At 38.8% G+C, this 27,967-nt stretch overlaps 1 protein-coding gene and 1 pseudogene across 9 annotated transcripts in view; one reads left to right on the top strand and one right to left on the bottom strand.

The window, feature by feature from the left end:
• MYO6 (myosin VI) overlaps window positions 1–27,967 on the top strand; it is a 150,957-nt gene that overhangs the window by 1,344 nt on the left and 121,646 nt on the right. The window contains exon 1 of one of the 9 annotated variants that reach the window (XM_074398037.1): window positions 5,645–5,728. The exons of the other annotated variants lie outside the window; for them this stretch is intronic. The gene's annotated coding sequence lies outside the window, so the exon portion shown is untranslated. Of the gene's footprint in view, window positions 1–5,644; window positions 5,729–27,967 lie in introns of those variants that run through there. 9 annotated transcript variants of the gene reach the window in all.
• On the bottom strand, window positions 21,013–21,899 carry LOC101039758 (large ribosomal subunit protein eL6 pseudogene; annotated as a pseudogene).

Genomic DNA, 27,967 nt, shown 5'->3' with positions numbered 1-27,967 from the left:
GCACTTTTAGTAGAGACGGGGTTTCACCATATTGACCAGGATGGTCTTGATCTCTCGACCTCGTGATCCACCCGCCTCGGCCTCCCAAAGTGCTGGGATTACAGGCTTGAGCCACCGCGCCCGGCCAAAATTAACATTCTTAAGGTTTAGCTGAAACTTATCTTCACAACATAAAACATGAATCTTGAACTTGGACTTGTAGTGGTCATGGTACAAAGGTTGGTGGCAAAGCAGCATTTCTGTACAAATTAACTGAGCTTCCTAGATGTCTCGGGTTGTGGTTTTCCAACTGGAGGATGTTTAGTGAAAAAATTACCTCTGATCCGAGTGATGGCCCGTAAAAAAAAAAAAAAAAAAAAAAAATTAACTGTGTCTTTTGCCTTTAATTGTAGAAACCACCACAAACGTTACAAAGTGGGCTATAGCTATAGCTTGAAACTATGCAGCCGTTCACAGTAGCTCACTGACTTTTGTATATCCAGCTCTTTTTGAGTATTTTTACCTTAACGCAGGAATTACATCCACATGGGTAAACAAGTCATTGTAGTCATATGTACATTTGCCCATTACTTTTGCATTTTTTGTGTGTGACATGCTGTTTATCATTCTCCATCTTTGTAAGTTACATTATTGTTTTCAGAAACCATTGTAAATGGCAGTAACAGAAGTATGACATTTAAGGAAAGATCATGTTAAAAACTGTATAATATATAAAACTATATATGATATATATTCTTGGTTAGTGCCCAGAAACATGAGCAAGAAAAATGTAATGAACAATTATAATATTTAATGTAAATTAATGCAATTAAATATTGTATTAAAAACAAAAGATTGTAAATCATAACCAGTAGAGCTTATCTGAAATGGATTTTTTTCCTGTTTATGTTTACGTGATCAAGTTTTAAAATAACAGTGGCCAGGAAATCTGAGAGAGGCTGAAGGCTCTTTTCTCATCCTGTTGTGACTTTGCCTGGAGTCTGTGGTGTATCATGTAGCCCATTGTTTAGACAATCGGGCTGTATCTGGGTTCCAAAATGTAGCTTTCTTTAGAAAGTTTTTTATAAAGTTTCAAAGATTTTGACCATGTGAGGTTTGAATAGATATAAACATCCAAATATTTTTAAAAAATTAACCCATTTTAACTTTCTGTTTGTTGATAGTTGAGGACCCATTTTTCACATGTAAGATGTTAGTTTAGGAAGAATTTACTAACCTCTGTACAGTTTTCATTTTTATGTATTAGAATATCTAAAAATACAATATTGAAAAGTGTTATAACTTAAATAAATCTCATAGAGTTCATTTTTTTTTTCCCCTGAGATGGGAGTCTTGCCCTGTCACCCATGGTGTGTAGTGTCATGATCTTGGGTCACCACTGCAACCTCCACCTCCTGAGTTCAAGGGATTCTCCTGCCTCAGCCTCCCAAATAGCTGAAATTACAGGTGTCCGCCACCATGCCTGGCTAATTTTTATATTATCAGTAGAAATGGGGTTTCACCATGTTGGCCAGGCTGTTCTCGAACTCCTGAGCTCAAGTGATCTGCCTGCCTTGGCCTCCCAAATTGCTAGGATTGCAATCTGAGTTTAATTATGATACTCTTAATGAGATATTTCATAATAATTTGTGAACTGGCCCTTTGCTAGTATAAGATTGTCACAAATTTGTTAAGTCACCTCCCGTAATTGGACAGATTACAGACTGAGGGACTTGATTTACAAAATTATTTTCTAGGCTGATGGCCTTGGCCTTTTCCAAATCAGGAAGTCAAGGCTCAAAGAATTAAATGCTTGCTCCGGAGGGGCAAAGTCTGGATTCACACCTGAGTCATGTGAACACGGAGCCCCTGCTTTTTCCAACCAGAGCAGTTTTCCTTGGTTTCGTTTCACTTGGTGGACTGTTTAAACCGGCAAAACTGGTATTATGTCAAAGAATGTAATTCAAGGTTTGATGAAAGCATCCAGGAGTAGATGTGATAGGCCATGAATGTAGTTCTGGAGCTAATTTAGAATCCTTTGTTTGTGTCTTCCTTCTCAAGTTGACAGTCTTGAATAATGATGCTGCTGCCTTCTCATTTCTCATATAGTTCTAGAATGTTATATGTATTGTGCACTTTTACCTTTGATAGGTTTATAAGAACTAAAATTAGATTGTAATGATCCTGGTTAGGATAGAACCTTTAAATTTTCCTCTAATGAAAAAGATTATTGCCCATAAATGCGGTAGCTATCCTTTAAATTTTACATATTTAATTCTCTAGGGAGGGGGGACTTGTTTTCAGATGATGATTAAATTGTAACTTAGATACTATTAGGGCAAATCTTTCCTATGGCCTGTGGAATATCCCTTGAGCTGCAATAGACATAAATGACAAAAATGAGCACATAAAACCCATTTTTTTTTTTTTTTTGGTAACACCCTAGGAAAACATGCATTTCAGCAGTAGGATATAGCTGAGTTAATGAGAAGAAAGGTAGGAATGCCGAGTTGGGTGGCTACCTTTACCAGGTTTTTCATTATTTGCTTTGAACTGTTAGGAATTTTGCATCTCAAGGATATTCATATTCAACCATAAATACAAAACTACTACCTAATATAAATTAGTAATAGATGCTCTGTGACACACACATCAAGAACTAGAGTTAAATAAGTTAAGTTCTCTTTTTGAGGTGGGGTGCGTGTGTGTGTGTGTGTGTGTGTGTGTGTGTGTGTATAATTTTTTTTTTCTTTTTTTTTTTTGAGACAGGGTGTCTTTCTGTCACCCAGGCTGGAGTGCAGTGGCATGATCTCAGCTCACCGCAACCTCCGCCTCCCAGGCTCAAGTGATCCTCCCATCTCAGCCTCCCGAGTAGCTGGGACTACAGGTGTATGCCACCATGCCTGGCTAACTTTTTTGTGTTTTTGGTAGAGATGGGTTTTGCCATGTTGCCCAGGCTGTTCTTGAATTCCTGAGCTTAGATGATCTCTGCTGCCTTCGGCTCCCAATGTGCTGGGATTGTAGGCATGAGCTACTGTGCCTGGCTGACATATAATGTCCAGAGGAATCAGGATCTTTTGCATTTAAAATGGTTCTGATGTTGTTTGACAAATTTGAGTGGACTGGAATCTTAAAATATTTTGTGGTATCTTTCTAGTTACTGTTTTGAAAAATTAGCTAATTTTTCTGATTGATTAGTGTAAGAGTGACATAATGGTTTGAGAAATGACCATAAGTCCACCATAAGTACCCTGTGAGTACTGAAGCATAGGTAGTAAAACCTAAAGAAGAAATCTGGCATCTTTAGAAATCTTGCTGGTGCTAAAGAGAGAGGAAATCATTTTTTTAATAGAAGGTATGTCTCAAGTGAAACCAAAACACCAAAGCACATTCCTTCAGTGTATATTCACATAGGGTAAATATCATGCTGAGTAATGTGCACAAAGGAAACTCCTGACAAAAACACAGGCATCTTTTGAGTATGTTAGGTCATTTGTTATTTTATTTGAAAAGAACCTGGCCAGGTGTGCTGGCTCACACCTGTAATCCCAGCACTTTGGAAGGCCAAGATGGGCGGATCACCTGAGGTCAGAAGTTTGAGACCAGCTTGGGCAACATGGCAAAACCCCATCTCTACTAAAAGTACAAAAATTAGCTGGGCCTGGTTGGTGGGTGCCTGTAATCCCAGCTACTCAGGAGGCTAAGGCAGGAGAGTAGCTTGAACCTGGGAGGTGGATGTTGCAGTGAGCTGAGATTGTGTCACTGTACTCCAGCCTGGGCGGTTAAGTGAGACTCCGTCTCAAAAAAAAAAAAAAAAAAAGTAACCCACTGACTAACCTTTACAAGGTAATGTATTTTGTGTGGCAGAATTTTTTGGTTTCTAATATATGTGGATGATCATCTTTTTCAACAAATAAGATGAGGGCCTGCTATGTTTTAGTTATTACAAGTGTGAACTGATTCCTCCCTGTTCTGGCATATCTTTGGATCCAGGAAATAGAAAGTGTTGCAGAGAGATCAAAAGATAAATGGAAACCATCCATTTAAATCCAAAAATAAATGTGCCAAAAGGTAATAACTTACATTTGTATGGCATTTTATTGCTTTAAAATAATTTTATATACATTTGGTCCTTAAAGCAACTTGATGAAGTAGATGTAGTAAATTTATTCCTTTTCTACAGGTGAGGAAATGGAGACTCAAAAAATTAAAAATACAGGCTGTGTGTGGTGGCTCATGCTGGTAATCCCAGCGCTTTGGGAGGCTGAGGTGGGAGGATCACTTTAGCCCGGGAGTTCGAGAATAGCCTGAGCAACATGGTGAAACCCTTTCATGAAAAATATTATACAAAAATTCGCTGGGTGTGGTAGTGGACGCCTATAGTCCCAGCTGTGTGGGAGGCTGAGGTGGGAGGATCTCCTGAGCCCAAGAGGTCAGGACTGCAGTGCGCTGTGATTGTACCCCTGCACTCCAGTCTAGGTGACAGAACAAGATCACATCTCTAAATAAATAAATAACTTTAAGTAACTTGTTTGAGGTCAGTGTCACTACTTAGAAGCATCATTGAGAATGGAACCTCTCTCTGTGTAGCCCCAAAGTAATAAGTTAACCCTTTTTTTCCCCATTGCTTATGTATTTAACTTCACCTTATGGGTTCAAGTCAAGTGGTTCAGGAAGTTCTGAAAAATTGGGGTCACTAAAGTGGTGATTGTTAAATTGTTACAGTTTTATTTTTTAATGGAAGGTAGAAGATGAGTATGATGCATCATTATGGAACTACTTTAACGTTTTTAATAGATTAATGGACTGAAGTTGGTAATTAGCTTTTCTAGTTGGAGAATTTTTAAAGAAAGTCAACAATTAAAAAAAGGAAGGAGAAAAATGTTCTGGGGGAATTTGGAAAATCACTTTTATTACTTTGTGCGTTGGTAGTGATCTGATAGTTACAACTGTCTTTGTAAAGACTCACCAAAGAACTGTGTGTGTTTCTGTGTTGGTTCCTTTATGTCTCCATTTATTAAAAACATATTTGAGTGTCTACCATGGACCAGGCACTATGCTAAGTTGTAGGGATACAGTGATTAAGACCAAGGCCCTGTAATGACATTTTGTTATTGGTTTGAATTAAGTTAATTATAGACTCTTCCTAGTAGGATGTAATCAGCAGGGCTGACCCTAAAGTTGGGAAGTAGTTGTCAAAGTTGTGCAATTTCAGGACTAATGAATGACTTATTTGCTCTGGACTATTCTACTCCTGACCTTCTGTCTGTTGAAGACTCCCAGATTATTGTGTTACGGCACTGTTGCCAGCCTGCTTTGATAAATATAAGTATGTTCCATTATTTGTCACACTTTCAGCAAAGAAGGCTGAGAGAAAATAAATGGGAACTAGAGTTGGACATGGTGATGCATGCCTGTAGTCCCAGCTACTCAGGAGGCTGAGGCAGGAGGAATGGTTGAGTCCAGGTGTTTGAGGCCAGCCTAGGCAGCACAGCCAGATTTTGACTCAAAAAAACAAACAAGCAAAAAATAAATGGGACTAGGACTGATATGTTGGTGTTGTAAGAGAAGAGGCTGGCAAAGTACAGTTTTAACAGTAGCTATTTTTTTTTTTTTTTTTTTTTGAGACAGAGTGCCACTCTGATACCCCAGCTGGAGTGCAGTGGCACGATCTTGGCTCACTGCAACCTCCGCCTCCTGGATTCAAGTGATTCTCCTGCCTCAATCTTTTCAGTAGCTGGGATTACAGGTGCGTACTACCATACCTGGCTAATTTTTGTATTTTTAATAGAGATGAGGTCTCACTATGTTGGCCAGGCTAGTCTCAAACTCCTGACTTCAGGTGATCTGCCCACCTTGGCCTCCCAAAGTGCTGGGATTACAGGCATGAGCACTGTGGCCAATAGCAGCTATTGTTTATTGAGCTTTTGCTACTATGTCAAATATTATGCCAACTAAGTACTTTTGTATATATTAGCTCAATCACTGTGTCACCTCAGTGATCTTACTGTTACGACCTTTATTTTAAGATTAGGAAACAGGGGCAGAGGTGTTAAATTTGCTCAAGCTCATTTGGTGGTGCTGGAATTTGGGCCTCTCCTAGTATTAGGCATGTAGTAGATACTAATGTGGAAAGAGTGCTTATGCATATACATATGTATGCATATATATATATATATATATGCACACACACGCACACACACACATACACACATATATATATGTAGACAGACTTGTGATGTTCTTCTAGGATGTGTGACACATCATGGAGGTGGGAGAACTTGCTGAGGGAGTGATGGGTGTGGGAAGTCAGGATAGCTTGTTGGGTGAGGGGTGGGAAATGGGGTTGCAGGGAGATGGGAGGGTATTTCTTGCCTAACAACATGGTCCTCAGGCTTAATTCTCTGACAGCCCTGTGGCTCCAGAGTTGCATTTAAGCACAGCAGTGCTTTCTTGTCCGGCTCCTAGGTAAGAGAATAGGCAGACCTGAGGCAGTCCTGGTTTTGATTAAATTACTTAATTTCTCTGGCCTTCAGTTTTCTCATCTATAAAATGGACATAATATTACCTGCCTGATGTCATTCTTGTAAGGATTGAATTAGATAATAACACATGTAAAACACAGATCACACTGGCTAGCACATAGTTCATGTTCATTATTGTTGTTACTATATTGGGTGTGGTTTTTTTTGGCCATGTTTAATGTGGATTATCCAAAAGCAAAAAAAAGCAACATATTAGTGATCTGGTTGGAATCTTGAAGTTGGCCTTTTTTTTTTTTTGAAATGGAATCTCACTCTGTTTTCCAGGCTGAAGTGCAATGGCTTGATCTCGGCTCACCACAACCTCCGCCTCCTAGGTTAAAGTGATTCTCTTGCCTCAGCTTCCTTAGTAGCTGGGACTACAGGCGTGTGCCACCATGCCCAGCTAATTTTTGTGTTTTTAGTACAGACAAGGTCTTACTGTGTTAGCCAGGCTGGTCTCAGACTCCAGACTTTGTGATCTACCCGCTTCGGCCTCCCCAAGTGTTGGGACTGCAGGTGTGAGCCCGGCGTTTGTCCAAAGTTGCCCGTTTTTCAGTAGTTCTGAAATTGGGTGTGCCAGAATTACCTGGGGAACTAGTAAAATGTACAGGAAAGTATGGGTGGGGCCTGAGCATCAGCATTTAACAAGCTTCCTTTTTTGATTTACCTGCAAATTGGAATTAGAGAACTACTGTCCTAAACTTTTTCATCTTATTACGGAGGGCTTCAACAAGAATCAAGACAATTTGCTTAGGTTAACCAGGCATTGTGTGGTGCAGGGAAGTGAAATATATTACCAGAATCTCTTTTTTTTTTTTTTTTTTTTTTTTGAGACGGAGTTTCGCTCTTGTTACCCAGGCTGGAGTGCAATGGCGCGATCTCGGCTCACTGCAACCTCCGCCTCCTGGGTTCAGGCAATTCTCCTGCCTCAGCCTCCTGAGTAGCTGGGATGACAGGCACACGCCACCATGCCCAGCTGATTTTTTGTATTTTTAGTAGAGACGGGGTTTCACCATGTCAACCAGGATGGTCTCGATCTCTCGACCTCGTGATCCACCCGCCTCGGCCTCCCAAAGTGCTGGGATTACAGGCTTGAGCCACCGCGCCCGGCACCAGAATCTCTTTATTGATTTTTTTTTTTTTTAAGAGCTCATTTGGGGCTTATAGCGTTTATATGGAGAAGACAATGCAGTGTTAAGTTTCACACCTAAATTCAATTGTAATGACTGTTTCAGCTTTTTCACTAGCTTCATTTAGAGGTGATTAGCTAATATTAATTTTTAACAATTATGTAAATAGCAAAAATGTATGCATAGGTGTTTGCATAGATTTTTTTTTTTTTTTTTTTTTTTGAGATGGAGTCTCGATCTGTTGCCTGCTAGAGGACAGTGGCATGATCTTGGCTCACTGCAACCTCTGCCTCCCAGGTCCAAGTGATTCTCATGCCTCCGCCTCCTGAGTAGTTGGGATTACAGATACGCATTAGCATGCCTGGCTAATTTTTGTAATTTTAGTGGATACGGGGTTTCATCATGTTGGCCAAGCTGGTCTCGAACTCCTGACCTTAGGTGATCCACCCCCGCCTCAGCCTCCCAAAGTGCTGTGATTACAGGTGTGAGTCACAGGGCCTGTTTCTATGGACCTTAAAAATTTAGACTTCTTTAGATAATGTACTGATCAGACTTGGTATTGTTAGTCGTATCAGGCAAAGTCCCAAAAGAAAAGAGATTTTACCCTTGATGGTTCACATGAAGAGGCTATTTGCAGAGGTTAGAGAACAAATAAGCATGGTAAAACACTCAGGGACTAGCAGCAGCAAGGAACTCTTAATTCTCCAGAGATTACCAGAGCAGAAAGCTGGCTTTGTGGAGGAGGGCTTGAGGGAGCTGTGGTTTTAAAGCAGGAGGGGCTTGAAGGGAGGTTCCCTGACCTCTCCTCCCTCTTCCTCTGAGTCTCCACCAGTGACTTAATAGTACTAGAACCCAGCTGGGGAGCCCAAGTGATGTTTATTTTTTGTTTGTTTGTTTTTATTTTTATTTTTATTTCAAGCTCGTTCTCACAGTGCAATAGCAGAGCAGAGAAAGAATTGAGGATATGAGGAAGCAAATGGAGAATAACTAGGACATTATTTGGAACCTTTGGGGATTTGTAGCATTTCCTTCGTACATTATAAAATAACTTGTAGCATTGTTATGCATCTGCAAAATGCTTGGGACTAATTATTTTATACATGTTTTCAGAAAATAGTTTATTCAGTTTCTCATTTAACTGAACAATTATTTTAGGAATATTTGATGATCCATGTAACCCAACAAGAAGCAGAGTCTAGGTCTGTTAACACAAAGCATTTTTGTTAATATATTGTTACATCTTCCTGAGGTTTTCTGAAATTTTCTTCATTAGGCAGTCTTGGTTTAATGGAATACATGTTTCTTTCATTAAAAATATTTTGGCAATAAGTCTTTTGCTTTTTGGAATTTAAACTTTGTATTCATCTGGAATTTTTTTTGACAGCAAGAACACGAGACCATAGTGTTCATATAGTAACTGTTAGTGGAAGCAAGACTGTTGGGAAATAGTCGTTCTTCCTCTTCAAGTCCTTTTGAGGACACATTAAATTTCTGTATAAATCTGTTGCAATTGCTGTTATCTTGCAGTTGCTGATATTTTGCTAATGCCAATTTTACCTAATCTTGATTCTGGCAAAAAGTTTGTGATCTTTATATTTTGGATAGATTCCTTAGGGTTACTAAAGAAAAGGATTTCTCTTCGTAAAGAGATGGTATGAAGGATTCTAGTATATAAGTAATACTCCCCCCAAAACAATTAGATTGTGGTTTATATTTTCTTTCTTCTCTTGAGGAATCCAGGGAAAAAGAAGTACAATATCTTACTCAGATTAAGAAGCAGCTAGAGAAGGTCTTGTTCATGATGTCCAGAAAAGGAGGAACCATACTGCCCAGAGTTGAGCAAGTTAATAAACATCTGGCTGTGAGAATTTAGCATACAAATAAAGGGTACTTCTGGATATAAATGTTATAACCGAGTTAAAAAAACAAACAAATACATTTCCTAGCTTGTCTTTTAAAGAGTATGGTGAAAATGAGAAACAGGTTTGGAATCAACTGAGTAACACCTGTGCTTGGAAATCAACCATTTAGATATTTTCTCTGTAAGCTGGCTTTTTTCTGTTTTGTTTTTAAGGGGTGATTTTAAACTTTTGTGGGATCTTCTAAAAACATACTGTTTATTTTGATTTGACACTGATGGAATTAGAATCCCGCAGGAGATATTTGAGGCTCTTAGTTTTTCCATGTTGTATTCTTTGAATTTCCTTGATTTGAGGATTGAGTTATTCCAGAGAGAACTTTTCTCTCCTTCCTTGTTATTTTTTTTCTAAAATTAGATGAACCAGCTGTGTTTTGGTTTGTGGGCATGATTTGCTGTCTGTTATCCTTTTGCTCTTAGTATCTGGGGGAAGAACAAAGAACCTGTATGTGTTTCTCTGCTTTTCTTGTTCATCATGGTTGATCTTGAAGATTAGGAGAACGAACAAAATACTTTATGAATCTATTCTTGTGCTTGATGTTTCAAACAAAATCATGTCTTGTATTGGCAACTGAGATGATGAAGAAACAGATGAGTGTAAAGTGAAAAACTAGTCATCATGTATTCAGATGTCTAATTGAAGACGTTTATGTTAAAGAAAGATTTTTCTTTCAGGTGTGGGAGGAGGGAAAAGAAGAATGGAAATTGAATGAGTTTGACCATATGACCAGCTGTCACTATAGATGTTTTAGCAACTAGAAAATATTTATTTCAATCAGAATTTAATTTTATATTTTAACTAATAATAAGTCTTTTTTTTTTTTTTTGGAAAGCGAGAATAAGTTAGGAATTTATAAACCAATTTGGTGATTTTCGTAAGTCAGTAGTAAAAGTGGAGATAGCCTGGGGGCTGCGTACAATGATGGTAATATGTTAGAAAATGGGTTGTTACACACATTTTTTTCCTTTTTGCCAGATGTGCAGCTGTTTACAGAGGGCTATTATTTATTTAAGGTGTGTTTCTGGAACTGGCTCAGAATGTCATGGACTTTGGTCCTGTTTTCTAGGATTCTGGTCCTGTTTTCTAGGATTCTGCTGTTTGGTATATAACACTGATATAGGTTAGTATTTTCAGAATATGTGGACAACTGAGTAGGCCAGCATGGTTGAACAGTGAAAGGTTTATGTCAGATGGGTTGCGGTGGCAGTATATTGTAATGATGGATTGAATGAGTGATCTTAAATCATCCTAGCACAGTATAATTATAACAATTCTTTTTTTTTTTTTTTTTTTTTTTTTGTGACGGAGTTTCACTCTTGTTACCCAGGCTGGAGTGCAATGGCGCGATCTCGGCTCACCGCAACCGCCGCCTCCTGGGTTCAAGCAATTCTCCTGCCTCGGCCTCCTGAGTAGCTGGGATTACAGGCATGTGCCACCATGCCCAGCTAATTTTTTGTATTTTTAGTAGAGACGGGGTTTCACCATGTTGACCAGGATGGTCTCGATCTCTCGACCTCGTGATCCACCCGCCTCGGCCTCCCAAAGTGCTGGGATTACAGGCTTGAGCCACCGCGCCAGGCCTAATTATAACAATTCTTGAAGGCCAATTAATGCCATCACTTTGAGTGTTTTGCAGTTATTTTTTCATTTAATTCTCACATTGACTCTATCAGGTTACTATTCCTATGCCATTTTATAGCTGAGAGAGCTGAGGTCTAAGTAATTTTTGAAGGTGATAGAAGTAGTGAGAAGTAGAGTCAAAAGATGTTTTCAGGTGGTCTGGCTCCAGAGTCTTTGCTCCATTTGGAATTCTAAGTTCACTTTTTCTGTGTGCTCTTTTAAACACCTAGAGCTTTGAAAATCCTTGAGGGATTAATCTGTTCTGTTTTTATCTCCCTCCACAAATAATAGTAAAATGGTGACGTTCATGTATCTGTGACCCATTTTCAAGTCCAGGGGAGACAGGTCTTCTGTGATACCCACTTTCTTGAGCCAGACTCACCCTCAGATTTCTGTTCTACACAGGACTTCAGCCTCCCCTGCCAGCAGATGAGAGAGAGGAGAACTCCTGGACCCAAATCTAAGCCATTCCTTACAGATCTTGTTTTTTAAACCTCTTAACAACTACCTGTTTTAGTTTTATACCTGTTATAATTACACAGTTTTTGCACGTACTTTAAGCGAATGTATTTCTGTTTTGTGTAAATTAAATAATGAATTGAATTGTAATTTAAATTTCTTTTTATAGAGCTGTGGGGTCTTACTATGTTGCCCAGGCAGGTCTTGAACTCTTGGCCTCAAGCAATCCTCCTGCCTTGGCCTCCCAATATGCTGGGATTATAGGCATGAGCCACTGCACCTGACCTGTACTTTTTTATTATTCTGGGAAAGCTTCCTATTTAAAGGATCCCAGTGATAATTTCTTTTGTAAAGAGAAGACTATATAAAATAAATGATTATTTGATAGATTATATTAATAAAATATGGATTTTCACATATTACTTTTGCATAGACATAGTTTCAGCTAAATACATATTTGATATAAACATGCCAAAATGAAATTTGATCTTTTATTGTGTTCATATTACTAATAAAAAAGGATTGAATACTTTTTTTTCTTGAATAAATGTCATTTGTTGAATTTCCATTAAAATGTACCTTTGTGGGCATATCTATAGTAAGAATAATATTCTTTTAGGCAGTAGGTTGAGGTTCAATATGTAGCACAGTAATATATTATTTTGTTATAAAATTAGGCTGCTAGAGTTCTGCTTAAGTGCTAAAATCAGTATTTTGTGATTGTGAAATAAATTCTCTGAAAATCACATAAGTTTTAGAGATATAACTTAAAACTGTTGTAATTGAAAGACAAACTACTCTTTGGAAAAAATATTTTTCTATAACCCTGGGTAAAATACTTATTATATTAGTTAATATAATGCTAATGAGGTCTTGATCCCAGACTCACTTTTAATTTGTGCTCTCTCCCTAAACACTCAACAGTGACTACTCTGTAACCTAATTAATAGATCCAGTGGCCTCATTTAGAGCATTATACTTTTCCAGTCTCGAGATTCAGCTATTTCTTTTTTGTTTGTTTTTTAGAGATAGAGTCTCACTCTCATCCAGGCTGGACTGCATTCGCAACATTATAGATCACAGCAGCCTTGACCTGGGCTCAAGTGATCCTCCTACCTCAGCTTCCCAGAGTGCTGGGATTATGGATGTGGGCCACCATGCCTGGTCTCTAAACTCTTGTTGTGTGACTCAGAATTTTTTGTGACCTCATCTTGCCCCACTTTTTCACTATAGCGCTCCTCACACCTCTGCCATTCTCCTTCAGTCTAGCCCTGTCGGCCTCTTCGCCAAACATGTTGCCATTCTCTTTTCTCTTTAATCTCGTACAGACAAACCCTTTGTCTGGAATGCACTTTTATTTAGTCATTTTTAACCATCTTTCAGTACCTGCTTGAATTAAATCTTTGAAAGTAGCCATCCCAAATTTAGTATTTGGAATTATACTGGTATTATAATGTACATCAAAGGTTACGTGATAGGTATGTATCTTCCTTCATTCTTGCCTACTCTAGATTGTGAATGACTGGAGGATATAAACTGGCCAGCAAGAGGCTTTGTAAGGTTTTGTTTGATCAGTGGATCTCAGGTCTCAGGACTGTTTTTTACATACTTAAAAATTACTGAAGACTGCATAAAGATTTTATTTATGTGGGTTATATCTATTGATATTTTCACTGTGTTAGAAATTTAAAAATTATTTGATCTAGGCCAGGCACTTTGGGAGGCTAAGGCAGGCAGGTCATTTGAGGCCAGGAGTTCAAGATCAGCATGGTAAAACCATGTCTCTACTAAAACTAGCAGATCTTCCAAATTTAGGTAATATTAAAAATTATATTCTTAGTGTAAACTTCTCTGTTGGAAAGCTTTTATAGCCATGGTGGCAGATATAAGGTCTACCTTTGTACTTTTCACTTGAAGGCTCAAATCTTATCATTGTGGCTTTAAGTACAGTGACCACTGGTATGTTTTGGTGCCACTGCCTTGTTACTAGCTAAAGCTCTAGAAGTTTTACCCGTCATTGCTTCTGCATCCTTATTGCAAATGTAACCACAGTAAAAAAGGCAAATGTCTCAGTATTATTATGAAAATAGTTGTGACCTTTTTTATTCTCTGAAAGGGTCCATTGGCCACACATAGGAAGAACTGCTGGTCTGAATCATTGTCTTCGTGAGTTGTGAATGTGTTTCATGAATACTAGATAGGTAGAAACCTAGAATGTTAGAATTGAACATTACCCTAGAGTTAATTTAATTCCAGTTCCTTACATGAACTTGAGGAAACTGGTTTAGAGGACTTAAGAGACTTGAAGATCATATAGTTAACTACTGGCAAAACTGAAAGATAAGTCATAAGGCTCTTAGTTTAGAGTTCATTTTTTGTGTCAGTATTGTGCAATTAAAAAAAATTTAGAGGTAATTTTATACATAAGGCTATGACTAAAAAAATAAGCTTTTTTTTTTTTTTTGTTTGACACAGAGTCTTGCTCTGTTGCCCAGGCTGTAGTGCAGTGGTGCGATCTCGGCTCACTGCAACCTTCCCCGCCGGGTTCAAGCAATTCTTGAGCCTCAGCCTCCTGAGTAGCTGGGACTACAGGTGTGCGCCATCATGCCCAACTAATTTTGTTTTTTTTTTGGTTTTTTAATTTTTTTTTTTTTTGAGACAGGGTTTCGCTCTTGTTACCCAGGCTGGAGTGCAATGGCACAATCTCGGCTCACTGCAACCTCCGCCTCCTGGGTTCAGGCAATTCTCCTGCCTCAGCCTCCTATGCCCGACTAATTTTTGTGTTTTTAGTAGAAATGTGGTTTCACCATGTTGTCCAGGCTGGTCTCGAACTCCTGGCCTTGGGTGATTTGCCTGCCTCAGCCTCCCGAAGTATTGGGATTACAGGCATGAGCCACTGCATCTGGCCCAAAATAAATGTTTCTTTTTGTGCTACAATATAATAAAATTCTGTAGGGAAGAGATTTCTGAACTCTCTTACTCAGTACGCTACAATCAGCTTTCATCTATTTTTTCACCTCTTAAAAAAATAACTAGAAGCAATGGCACGTGTATCTAGTCCCACCTACTTAGGAGGCTGAGGTGGGAGAATCGATTGAACTCAGAAGTTGGAGGCTGCAGTGAACTGTATCACACCACTGCACTGGGCAATAGAGCAAGAACTTAAGAAAAAAAAAAGAAAAGGCTTGGTCCAGTGATTTTATGTCTGTAATCCAACACATGGGGAGGCTGAGGTGGGAATATCGTGTTTGCGCCCAGGAGTTTAAGACCAATCTGGACAACATAGCAAAACTGCCTCTCTACTAAAAATAAAAAAAAGTTAGCTGGGTGTGGTGGCATATGCTTGTGGTCCCAGCCATTCTAGAGTGTGAAGTGGGAGGATTGCCTGAGCCTGGGAGGTTGAGATGGCAGGGAGCTATAATCCACTGAACTCCAGCCTGGGTAACAAAGTGAGAAACTGTCTCAAAAAAAGAAAAAAACAGGCTGGGGATGGTGGCTCATATCTGTATTCCCAGCACTTTGGGAGGCTGAGTCAGGCAGATCACTTGAGGCTAGGAGTTGGAGACCAGCCTGGCCAACATGGCAAAACCCTATCTCTACTAAAAATACAAAAGTTAGCTGGACAGGGGTGGCAGGTGCCTGGAATCCCAGCTACTTGGGAGTCTGAGCAGGAGAATTGCTTGAACTCGGGAGGTAGAGGTTGTAGTAAGGGAATATTGTGTCACTGCACTCCAGCCTGGGTGAAAATAGCTATACTCTTGTCTCAAAAACAAAACAAACAAAACAAAACAACTGGTAGACAGTATAAGCTACACATATATCTGTGTGGGTGTGTGTTTTATATATATATATGTATATATGTATATATATACATATATATGTATATATATATGTGTGTGTGTGTACAGATATGTACATTTAAAACTGCAGTATTCTAACAAAGAAAAGTTATTAATTAATTATAATAATTACGTTAAATATATTATTTGTTTCAGTTTTGTGAAGATGCAGGCACTCCTCTACCACGAGGCAGAATAAAGTAGTCAGATGCTACTAACATCTACATGTAGAATAATCATGAATGCGGCAGCTGTAAATTAAATACACGTGTGTTTTAATTGGTGACTCAAATACCTTCATTAGCATTGCTCTATAATGTGATTTTTCCAGTGTGATATACACCTTTGGGTAAGGTTCCAAATAAGGGACAGACTTCTTTCAATTTATGTGTTATTGTATGCGTTTTAGTCAGTGAATGTTAAAGCAATGCAAAAATGTTTTAAATATATGTGTACATATATTGGATTAGATTCTGGGCTCACCTGTATTTTCCTCTGAATTTGCTGTTCATTTTACCTTCTTTTTTTTTTTTTTTTTTTGAGACGGAGTTTCGCTCTTGTTACCCAGGCTGGAGTGCAATGGCGCGATCTGGGCTCACCGCAGCCTCCGCCTCCTGGGTTCAGGCAATTCTCCCGCCTCAGGCTCCTCAGTAGCTGGGATTACAGGCACGCGCCACCATGCCCAGCTAAGTTTTTGTATTTTTAATAGAGACGGGGTTTCACCATGTTGACCAGGATGGTCTCGATCTCTTGACCTCGTGATCCACCCGCCTCGGCCTCCCAAAGTGCTGGGATTACAGGCTTGAGCCACCGCACCTGGCCCATTTTACCTTCTATACATCATTAACGGCATCACAATAATTTGAAAATTTTGAGTGCCTAGGGCTATAGGCGCATGCCACCGTGCCCAGCTAATTTTTTGTATTTTTTTTTTTTTTTTTTGAAACTGAGTCTTGCTCTGTCGCCAGGCTGGAGCACAGTGGTGCAGTCTCGGCCTCACTGCAACCTCTTCCTCCTGGTTCAAGCGATTCTTCCGCCTCAGCCTCCCAAGTAGCTGGGACTACAGGCGCATGCCAAACGCCTGGCTAATTTTTGTATTTTTAGTAGAGATGGAGTTTCACCATGTTGACCAGGATGATCTCAAACTCCTGACCTCAAGTTTGATCTACCCACCTCGGCCTCCCAAAGTGCTGGGATTACAGGCATGAGCCACTGCATCCAACCAATAGTTCATTTTAATACCTTCAAGGGATAGTGAGTTTGGAAATAAGCAAAGGATAGAAGCAAATTATTGCTGTAAAATATATGAACTATATATTAACTATTTTGCCATAGAGAATGTGTTACTCTGGTTTTACATTGCTGTAAAGGAGTATTTGAGACTCAGATCAAGCACTCACTCAGAGCAAGCAAGTTGCTTTGTGTGTATTCTGTGTTCTGGAGAGGTAGGTAGGAAATTTGATCACTGATATGAGTATTCATACTCATACGCTACCCCCCAACACACACACAGTTTAAAGCCTTCTCATCCCATAGATAACTATCTAAGTCTGAATAGCCTAATTTAGATAAAGTTTCTTTGTAGTTCAATTAGAAAACTCTCCATTTTGAGTTCTCATTTAGGTTTTAATATAAAGGAAACATTTTACCTTAAGAATTATTGTTTTACTAACCTTACTGACAAAGAGAAATAGTGATGAGGAAATGACTAAAACCAGTTTAGATAGTATTGAGCACACAGATTCTACGAGGGTTGGGAACAGGCAGGGCTAAAAACACATGTGGAGAAGTCTGCTCTGAGAAGAGTTTTGGATCACATTCAGTTATAGATGAAGGAAGTTACCGATGTGTTTTCAGTTGGAGAGGTAATGCTGAGGAATTTTATACCTATTGCATTGTATTTTTCTGTCAGGTAGGCATTAGGTCATCTTGATTTTCTGTAGGAAGGAGCTAATACTGGGGGCCCTTTAATGAATTTCTAAGGTTTTGAGATAGTATTTCAGATAGAACTGTGTTTGTGATCTTATAATTTTAGCAAATACACTATTATTAAAACATATTGTTCAGTTATCCTATTCAAATAATTGGATTTTTAAGTGTATTTACTTGACTTTTCAGAAAATGTTTAAATTGATTCTGTGAGGTAGGAAAGTGACTATAGGTTTTATGTATATGTGTTTTTGTTAGTCAAAAAAAGATGAAGTAATTGTCGTAATTGTGACTTAGAATCCATTAGAGGTGAAATAATATAGTTGGTGCAAATACTATGCTAGTGATAAACTACCAGTGGTGAGAATGAAACAGTCTTCCCACCTTGAAATTTCATATTCTGGTAGGACAGGCTGTTTACATGTGAGGATATTTTAAGCACTTGATTTAATTTCTCCAAACTTTATATAAAATAATGAGTATTTATCCAGTTAAAATTAGTAGTAAAAACTGGAATGTTTGACTTAATACTGAACTCTGCAGCTGAACCCTTGTGGAGGTTCGGAATGACAGCCGCACGGTTAGACATTTTAGAAAACTGGAATTGATTACATTGAAAGAAATAAGACTAATGAAGTGATTCAGACATATTTCAAATGCAGAAGGTAATGATCATGTATCAATCAGTATTTTTTGGTGAAAACAGTAGAAGACTTGATCTTCAGCTGCATTCTGAGGGTTTTTAGCCCAGTTTGTTCATTTATTCATTGAGAATTGTTTGCCTGCTATGTAGAGGCACAATGCCAGGATTGAGAGATGGATTTGGGAGCAGTACAGACACACTTCCACCATCATCAAACTTATGTTCCAGTAGGGAGATGGCCGTTAAACAACATTTTATCTTAACGGCCGTGCTTCAGTGGTGAAGTTCTGTGGGTGCTGAGACCATGTTAGAGGGGAAAGATGTGAGAAAGAGTAGTGTAAGGTGGTGGCAAAACATTAGGATGGGTGACGGAAAACCTCTGTGAACTAATCAGGCCTCTTTAAAAATCCACCCTTCCCAAACTACAAAGTCAACTCATTTGTTCATTGTGGAAAATCCACAAAATCTAAAATGAAGTAAACAAGTATCTTTAATATTTCTATTACATAGAGATAATCACTAGTTTCTTTAGAGGGCCTTAAAAATTAAATGCATTTGCATCTTTATAAGGTGACTGGGAGATTTTATTTCTAGACCTGGAATTTATGGTCGTTGTTTCTCTGACTAATGCTGCATAAAGAAGAGCAGTTATCTTAATGATACTGCTGTAACCCCTTGCTATAGCCCCACTTAATAATTGCTTGATGAATTATGTAGGTAAGTGTTCATTCATAGTCCAAAGCAAATAGTTTTTTGTGATGTTAAATATAACAGGTAATATAAATGCTTTTTTACATAATAAAATGGTAATGAATTTATTTTTACATAATAAGATGGTGTATATTTGTTTTTCTGGGTGAATATAATTTAACAGCATGATAGTTAATATTTTTGTACAAAATAGGATTAATGATTTTTGTTAATTATAGCCCTGTACAAACTTAAATAATTGATAGACCTTCCGTAATCCAGTAGTTTGAATTAAGTTATCTTTATTTTTGATGTGCTTTTTCATGTGTTTCTGTGTCTTTCTATCACTAAATTGCTGATATCCTTTTACTATCCATTGGATCTTTTTTGCTACCATTAGAGAATGAATGCAATTTAATGCTTTATGTGACCATTTAGCTCTTTAAATACTGAAATATACTGAAGCCATGTGGGTGTTTTTACTTTTCATGTAACAATTGTCTTCTTACCTTTAAAAAAATAGCCTCTTAAATAATAGTTAAAATTTTATGGTATATTCGTTAGAGAGTTTCCTTAATGAGGAAAATCAAGGAAATGAAATGTTCCCCTTAAATTAGCTTTAATTTAATTAATTTTTTTTTTTAAAGACAGGGTTTCACCATGTTGGTCAGGCTGGTCTTGAACTCCTGACCTCAGGTGATCTGCCCACCTTGGCCTCCAAAGTGCTTGGACTACAGGCGTGAGCCACCACGCCCGGCCTGTTAGCTTTAATTTTAATCCTTTTCCCCCACTTTTATGAAGTGGTGCTTAAAACTTGGGGAAATTATTTTATGTATACAAATTATCCTTTGATATTATTTATACATTGTAAAGAAGGTGCTGCTTTTGCAATGCCAGTAGTTCCAGTAGACCAGTGAGTTCTCTCCATTAAGTATAGTTCTCCTGGGATTTGGGATTTGTAGTTACCATGTTGCCACTGTTAAGGTTAGAGTCTGCGTAATACTTGAGCTGAGCATATTCTTCTGTGCCCCTTAGCAGGCACAGAAGAAATCATGCAGGTCACCTCTGGGTGAGGAACTCATACAGAAGATAATGCTGCATTGGCTTCTGGCATTGGAGGTTGAGCTGGCTTTTGTCTCTGGATGCTTCGAATGAGACGCATTGGCAAGTTTCCAAATTGGAAATAAACTTCTCAGGTTCCAGGCCTCCCCTGGCTCTGAGGGCTGTGTACAGGAAACAGTAGCATCTGGGGTGGATACCTGCTTTGCCGAAGATCAGTCTCCTGCCTTGAGGGCTGTGCTGCTTATCTTTTGACAGCCTGGGAGCAGATAGCCAAATACAGGTCAGGAGGTGTATATGACCTATAAAGGGTCCTCTCCTTTTCCAGTTAGGCTGTTCAGGGCTTCAGCTTTATTCAGTTGTTCAAATTTATTTTGTTATTGTTTAATAATTCCGATGTCTAGTCAAAGTTTAGTAATGCCTTTGTCTGAGGGAATATGGTCTGAATCTCGAATTCATAGTGCTGCCCTTACACAGGATAGAAAGCGGCTTTTTAATGGAGTTGACTAATGTGTCCCTAATACGAGTAATTAGTGATATTTACAAGGTAGCTTGAATCCTGATAGGCAGATCCCACTGGCGTTTTTGGTTTGTTTTCGTGCGATGCATAGCATATCATTTCTTTAAGACTTTATCCTAGTCCTCTTTTAATGCTTTGTACAAAATGGAGTTCCTGTGTCCTGTCCTTGTCTTTTACTGCTCCCCTACACCATTTCTATGACTACTTTATGCCAGCCCTATGAATTGCTGTACATGGTGGTATAGTTGTCTTTCTCCTTTTGTAAGTTGTAAACACTTCATTTTATTCTTGTGTCTTTAGGGCCTAGTACTTTGCCCTGATATAATAGATGCTCCATAAATGTCTATTAAATAAATAATGTCATCCTGTGATTGAACTATGAATATATTGTCACTTCCTTTTTTTTTTTTTTTTTAACACAAAGTCTTGCTCTGTCTCCCAAGCTGGAGTGCAGTGGTGCCATTGTTGCTTCTTTTAAAAATTGTTTTCTCCAAAGATAAATTCTAGACCATCCCATAAAATATCTCAGAGGTGGTAAGAGTGGGCTAGTCAAGGACTTCATGAGCCAGGGAACTTATAATATTGTTTTTTAAAAAAAAATATTAGCAGCAGTGATTAGAAAGGTTGAAAGCCTCATACATCTTTTTGAATAACATCTGTTTACATTATGTTCTTTTTTTTTTTTTGGTTATTTAATTAGATTATTAGGACATTTAAAATACCAATTTGTGAGGATAAATTCCATTTGTTAGGGCAAACACAGATCGCAGGTGGCCCTAGAGCTGAGGAATAGCTTTGATTTTTGGTAAAATTTGTGAGTCCGCAGCTTTCTGATCAATCTTGTGCTGCTCTGTAATCTCGTATTTCTCTTTTTCTGTGTCGAAGATCTCACCTTCCTGGTGTCTGGGCTTTCGCAGCTTCTTCTTGAAGTAAGCATCAGTAAGATGTTTTGGAATTTTTACATTGCTGATATCAATTGTGGTTGAGGAGGCAATGACAAATTTCTGGTGTGTTCTTCGCAGAGGAACTCAATTGAGGACCAGAGGTCCAATCACAAGTAACAAGCCACTAGCCAGCTGCTTCAGGAAAACCACCCTCTTGCCCCTGTGGCATCCAGTGAGGATGAGCAGAATGGTCCCGGGGGTGATGCTGGCTCGCAGTTTTCTCATGTGCTGACTAAAGGGTGTTTTGCCGTGGCTCAACAGCTTTCGAGGCACATCTTCAGTAGGATAATACCGAGGTGTTTTGCCAAGTTTAACCACCCGGGTACCGCCGTTTTTGTCACCACCAACTAGTTTTGTAGCAGTTGCAAGAAGCTTCTCCTTCTTTTTCTTTTCAACCTTGGATTTAGCCTCTGAGCACTTCCTCTTGTACACGACCTTTCTGGAATACATGGCAGATCGGGGATACCTGCCAATTCCTCTGACAAGAACAGGATTGCGGCTGCAATGGGGCTTCCCCTTCTTGGGCTTTTTAGCCTTGAGGTTACCCTTTTTCACTTTGCTACCAGCATCAGCCTTCTTGGCTTCAGGTTTCTTCTCTTTAGTATCCGGCTTCTCAACTTTTTCACCCGCCATCTTGCAAGATGGGAAAGTACCTTATGTTTATTTTAAGTTAATCAACTAAAAAAGTGAATGCATCCTTTTGCCAACCAGAAATCAAAATAATAAGCGGTTGACATTCCCCTAGGCCATCACCTGGTTGCTGGTCTCTATTTAGAAACTAAGCACTTCTACCGTTTTGGTGTGCATACGTTTGTCTTTTACTATTACCTACATTTTTAGACTTGCAGAAACACGCTATATGGGCATGTGTGTGTGTGTTTTGGTAGAGATGGGGTCTTGCTATGTTTCCCAGGCTGGTCTCAAAATTCCTGGCCTCAAGCAGTCCTCCCACCTTGGCCTCCCAAAGTGCTGAAACTACAGGTGAGAGCCACTGCGTCTGGCCTTGTATTTGTTTTTTTGGTTATTGTTGTTGTTGTTTGTTTTTTAACATGGAAGGTCATGTACTCCACAAAATGTTTTACAATTCTATTTTTTAAAATGTAACAACAGCTCTTAGATATTCAGGTTGGAACATAAAGATCCACCTTAGTTTAAAAAATTATTGCATAACTCTCTATAGTCTGGATACAGCCTTGTTTTCTAAACCTTTTTTAAATTATTTTTTTTACTGATAGACATTCAGATTGTTTGTGATTTTTCCTCTCTTAACAGTGCTGCTGCAGATATCTTTGGCATGTACTAAGAAGTACTGGTTCAGAGGATTTACCAGTTTATAATCTCAAAGTGAGAACAACTTAGTGTTACAGGTTTTTAATTTTTCTAACTGTGATAGATGAGAAAGTATCTCATTGTTAACTATATTAATATCTTTCTTAAGGGTAAATATCAGGCTCTGTGTCTTCAGGGCCTAGTACTCCCAGGCTCAAGTGATAAAGATGGATAAAATATGGTTTTCTGGCATAATCCTTTACAAAAATGTGGCTGGCTGTTTCATAGACTTTGTGTTTAAAAGAGTTTTTAAGAAGTTGAGTTTGTCTGACACAAGAATAGAAAATCAAACACCAAATGTTCTCACTCATAGGCCGCTGTTGAACAGTGAGAACGCATAGACACAGGGAGGGGAGCATCACACACTGGGGTCCTTGGTGGGGAATAGGGGTGGGACAGTGAGGCGTGGGGAGGTTGGGGAGGGATAACATGGGGAGAAATGCCAGACACAGGTGACGGGGGGATGGAGGCAGCAAACCACATTACCATGTATGCACCTGTGCCACAATCCTGCATGTTCTGCACATGTACCCCAGAACCTAAAGTGCAATAAAATACATGTATATATGAAGTTGAGTTTGTGATTTCTTTCATTTTTTTTTTCTTTCTTTCTTTTTGTTTTGAAACAGGGTCTCACTGTGTCACCTGGGCTGGAGTGCATTGGAGCAATTTCAGCTCACTGCAACTTCAGCTTCCTGGGCTCAGATGATCCTGCCACCTCAGCCTCCCTAGTAGCTGGGACTACAGGTGTGTGCCACCACACCCAGCTAATTTTTGTGGGGTTTTTTTTGTGGAGATGAGGATTGTCTTCTATATTTTATGGTTTCTTAAGAATTTTCCAGTAAGTCAACAGTTTTAATTATTTTATGATATTTTGTTTATATGTCTTGTATTGGTTTAGCAAATATAAGTAAAATAAATAATTCTAAAAATTAAATTTCTGCCTTTTTCTAATTTCCCAAAGAGAAAAAGGCATTGAGATTGAACCAGAATATTAGCTAATTATTTTTCTAATTACTTATGTTGCCATTTGAGTTTGTTTGCTAACGCATTTTTTTTTTTATTTGTTTAAATATTTAATTAAAAAATAGAGGCTGGGTGCAGTGGCTCATGTCTGTAATCCCAGTATTTTGAGAGGCTGAGACAGGAGAATCCTTTGAGCCCAATACTTCAAGACCAGCCTGGGTAACATAAATCCCATCTCTACAAAAAGGTAAAAATAAAAAAATTAGCTGGGTATGGTGGCACATGCCTGTAGTTCCAGCTCCTTGGGAGGCCGAGATTGGAAGATTGCTTGAGCCCAGGAGGTTGAAACTACAGTGAACCATGATCCCCGGTGCATTCCAGGCTGGATGACAGAGCAATACTTTGTATCCAAAATAAATAAATAAATAAATAAATAAATAAATAAATAAATAAAGATAGAGTTTGGCTACATTGTTCAGTCTGGTCTCCAACTCATGACCTCAAGTGATCCTTCCATCTTGGCCTCCCAAAGTGCTGGGGTTACAGGCATAAACCACTGTGTCTTATCTAAATTCTTAACAAAAATGAGGCCAGGTGCAGTGGCTCATGCCTATATTCCAGCACTTTGGGAGGCCTAGGTGGGCAGATCACCTGAGGTCAGGAGTTTGAGAAACCCTATTTGCATTAAAATTGCAAAAATTAGCTGGGCATGTGGCATGCACCTGTGATCCCAACTACTTGGGAGACTGAGGTAGGAGAATCGCTTGAACATAGGAGGTGGAGGTTGCAGTGAGCCAAGAGTGTGCCATTGCACTCCAGCCTGGGTGACAAAGTGAGACTCAAAAAAAAAAAAAATTCTTAATAAACAATGCTGTTTTAAAAAAATAATGCACTTTGCCAGGCACGGTGGCTTATACATGTAATCCCAGCACTTTGGGAGGCTGAGGCAGCAGATGACCTGAGGTGGGGAGTTTGAGACCAGCCTGACCAACATGGAGAAACCCCGTATTTACTAAAAATACAAAATTAGCTGGACGTGGTGGTGCATGCCTGTAATCTCAGCTATTTGGGAGGTTGAGGCTGGAGAGTCAACTTGAACCCAAGAGATGGAGGTTGCGGTAAGCCGAGATCATGCTGTTACACTCCAGCCTGGGCAACAGGAGTGGAACTCTGTCTCCAAAAAAAAAAAAAATGCCTTTTAAGACCCAGAATGTTTGTTTTAATTAACTGAATTGTCTTTCGTTTTTGCTAAGTTACTGTAATGTGTCATTATAATATTGTAATGAATATTGTGTTCATTAACCTTAGTCTTCTTTTTTTTCATTCTTTTTCTATGGCCATTAAAAAGAAAAGTAGAAAGAAAAAGATTTTATACTTCAGTCATTTCATATGGTAATTATTACAGATTTCTCATTTCTCCCTTGCCTGCTATTCATTTAGTTTACAGTGCTAAATGACTTACCATTCTCTTAACCAATTTGTTGCTCTGCTTGTTACACTTTCGTTATTGCCCTGTTATTCCATCTCTGGATTCAAGTTTCCTTTCTCTTCTTTCTCTTTTCCCTTTTAAGCCTGTTTTCATGTGTCCTTGTTTTCTTGCCCCTTATCTGTTATTGCTGTCCATACTATCTCTTAAGCTGAAAACAAATTCTCTCTGTTTATCTGGCCAAGGATTTTGGATTCTGACTGTCTTCATGGATCTCTTTGAAATCTACTTGTTGCAAAATAATTGGGTAATGGGGGCTGGGAGTCTAGAAAAAAAATTGGATAATGGCAAAAATTATTGTTAAATTAGCACACTTTAAATATGTGATATGGCCAGTTGTGGTGGCATATGCCTGTAATCGTAACACTTTGGGAGGCTGAGGCAGGCACATCAGAGGTCAGGAGTTTGAGACCAGCCTGGCCAACATGTGAAACCCTGCCTCTACTAAAAAAGACAAAAATTAGCTGGATGTTGTGGCGGGTGCCTGTAATCTCAGCTATTCCGGAGTCTGAGGCAAAAGAGTCTCTGTAACCCAGGAGGCAGATATTGCAGTGAGTTTATATCGTGCCACTGCACTCCAACCTGGATGACAGAGCGAGACTCTGTCTCAGAAATAAAGAAAAGAAAATAAATAAATATGTCATGTAAAAATGTTATTTAATACTAGTTTTTTTCTTCTTCATGGAGACAATGTAAGGTATATGCTGGATTCGAGGTTTTGTAAAGACTAATAATGATATACATCTGTTCACTCAGAAACTTTTATCTGAAACTTTGTTGCAGGTTCTAACTGAACGTACAGCTGCGTTTAGCCATTTGGGTTGAAGAGGGCATTTACTGCTCATCCCTTCAATCAACAAATATTTAATAATTTTCTATATAAGATATACTGAGTTAGATACTGGCTGCTTATAAATAAGCAGTATGTTACTCTTGTCCTTTAAGGAGAGATTTATTTATTTTTTTATTCACTCATTCGTTTATTTGTTTATAGACAGAGTCTTGCTCTATCACCCAGGCTGGAGTGCAGTGGCTGTATCTTGGCTCACTGCAACCTCTGCCTCCTGGCTTCAAGCAGTTCTCCTGCCTCAGCCTCCCGAGTACAGTAGCTGGGACTATATAGGCACACACCACCATACCCAGCTAATTTTTGTATTTTTAATAGAGACAAGTTTTTACCATGTTGGCCAGCCTGGTCTGAAACTCCTGACCTCAAGTGATCCACCACCTTGGCCTCCCAGAGTGCTGGGATTACAGGTGCGAGGCACTGTGCTTGGCCGAGATTAAAATTTAACAACACTCAAAAAAAAAAAAAAAAAAAAAAAATGCCGGGTGTGGTGGCTCAAGCCTGTAATCCCAGCACTTTGGGAGGCCGAGTCGGGTGGATCATGAGGTCAAGAGATCGAGACCATCCTGGTCAACATGGTGAAACCCCGTCTCTACTAAAAATACAAAAATTAGCTGGGCATGGTGGTGCACGCCTGTAGTCCCAGCTACTCGGGAGGCTGAGGCAGGAGAATTGCTTGAACCCAGGAGATGGAGGTTGCGGTGAGCCGAGATCGCGCCATTGCACTCCAGCCTGGGTAACAAGAGTGAAACTCCGTCTCAAAAAAAAAAAAAAATTTAACAACAAAATTGGGCCTTGGGCCGTGTCTAAAAGGTCAATACAATTTTGTCCTATTTTGACAATAAAGTAGAAAATGAAGCAGAGAGAGACTAACACTAAATTTAAAAGTAGATGCAGAGAAGAGTATCTAATCCTGAGAAGGCTTAGGGTGAATGACTTAAGGGAGGCAGAGAGATTTGCTTAATTTTTGAAGCAGAGAGTAGAAATGTAATATAGGAAGAATAGGAGAGAATTCTTTCTGGCGTGAGTGCAAATTGTATGCATGGAATGGTAGTGATTCTTCAGTGGCCTTTGTGCACAGCATACACGTGAGGGAATTTGACCTATTCCGTAACATTGAGAGGGATACTGTTTGAGGGCCTCCATCTCCAGCATGGAGTTGACATGTTGATATCTGTAGTGATAACTCAGCTTTCCAGGTTTTCAAGGTTGTGTGTGTTTCTTCCAGTGTTGTTTGGAGAAACTGTTTCTATCCAAGATAAGACAAGACAAAGGGATGAGGGGAGTGTCGTGTTACCGAAACCACATGTGGACAGATGAGGACTGGTGCTGGAGTTCAGAGTGAAACTAATTATTCTGAGTAACCTTACTGTAAATAGTATAGTGAGGTGAGTCATAGAAAGTATGGGTAGGAAATTGAGATGACTTTGGGATGGGTTGCACAGTTCTTTGGCTTAATGAAATTTTCAAAAACCACATTTTTCTCGTATTTTGAATCTGACCTTGTGCCGGACATTTTGTTTGAAGTTAGTGATAGGCTGAAATGCAATTACTATTCATGAATTACTTTAATGTGTATCAGTTAAAAATAGTTTTATATTGTCGTGTATGTCACAGAGTTATTTTGGTTTCTTATACCAAGATAAATTCACCTTATACTGTCTTAAACCTTTTTTTTACTCTTACATTCAAGATTCTTATTGCTGCTGCTTCCACAGAATCTTAAAAAAAAATTTTGGGGGACAGGCCAACATAACATATATATATATATATAATATATATATATATTTAAAATACATACATTTTAAATTCTTTACAGCTGGTTAAAAAGAAAAATAGAAAAAGGTTTATGCTTGAGTCATTTCATATGTTGATTTTTACAGATCTTCTCTGTTTTCTCCCTTGCTTGCTTTCATTTAGTTTACAGTGCTAAATGACTTACCATTTTCTTAACCAGTTTGTTGCTCTGCTTGTTACACTTTCTGTTCTTGCTGTTATCCTATCTCTAGATTCAAGTTTCTTTTCTCTTCTTTCTCTTTTCCCTCCTAAGCCTTTTTTCATGTGTCCTTGTTTTCTTGCCCTTT

Source organism: Saimiri boliviensis, chromosome 4, assembly GCF_048565385.1.
Source record: "Saimiri boliviensis isolate mSaiBol1 chromosome 4, mSaiBol1.pri, whole genome shotgun sequence".
NCBI classification, from domain to species: Eukaryota; Metazoa; Chordata; class Mammalia; order Primates; family Cebidae; genus Saimiri; species Saimiri boliviensis.
This window is presented reverse-complemented; position numbering and strand designations above follow the sequence as displayed.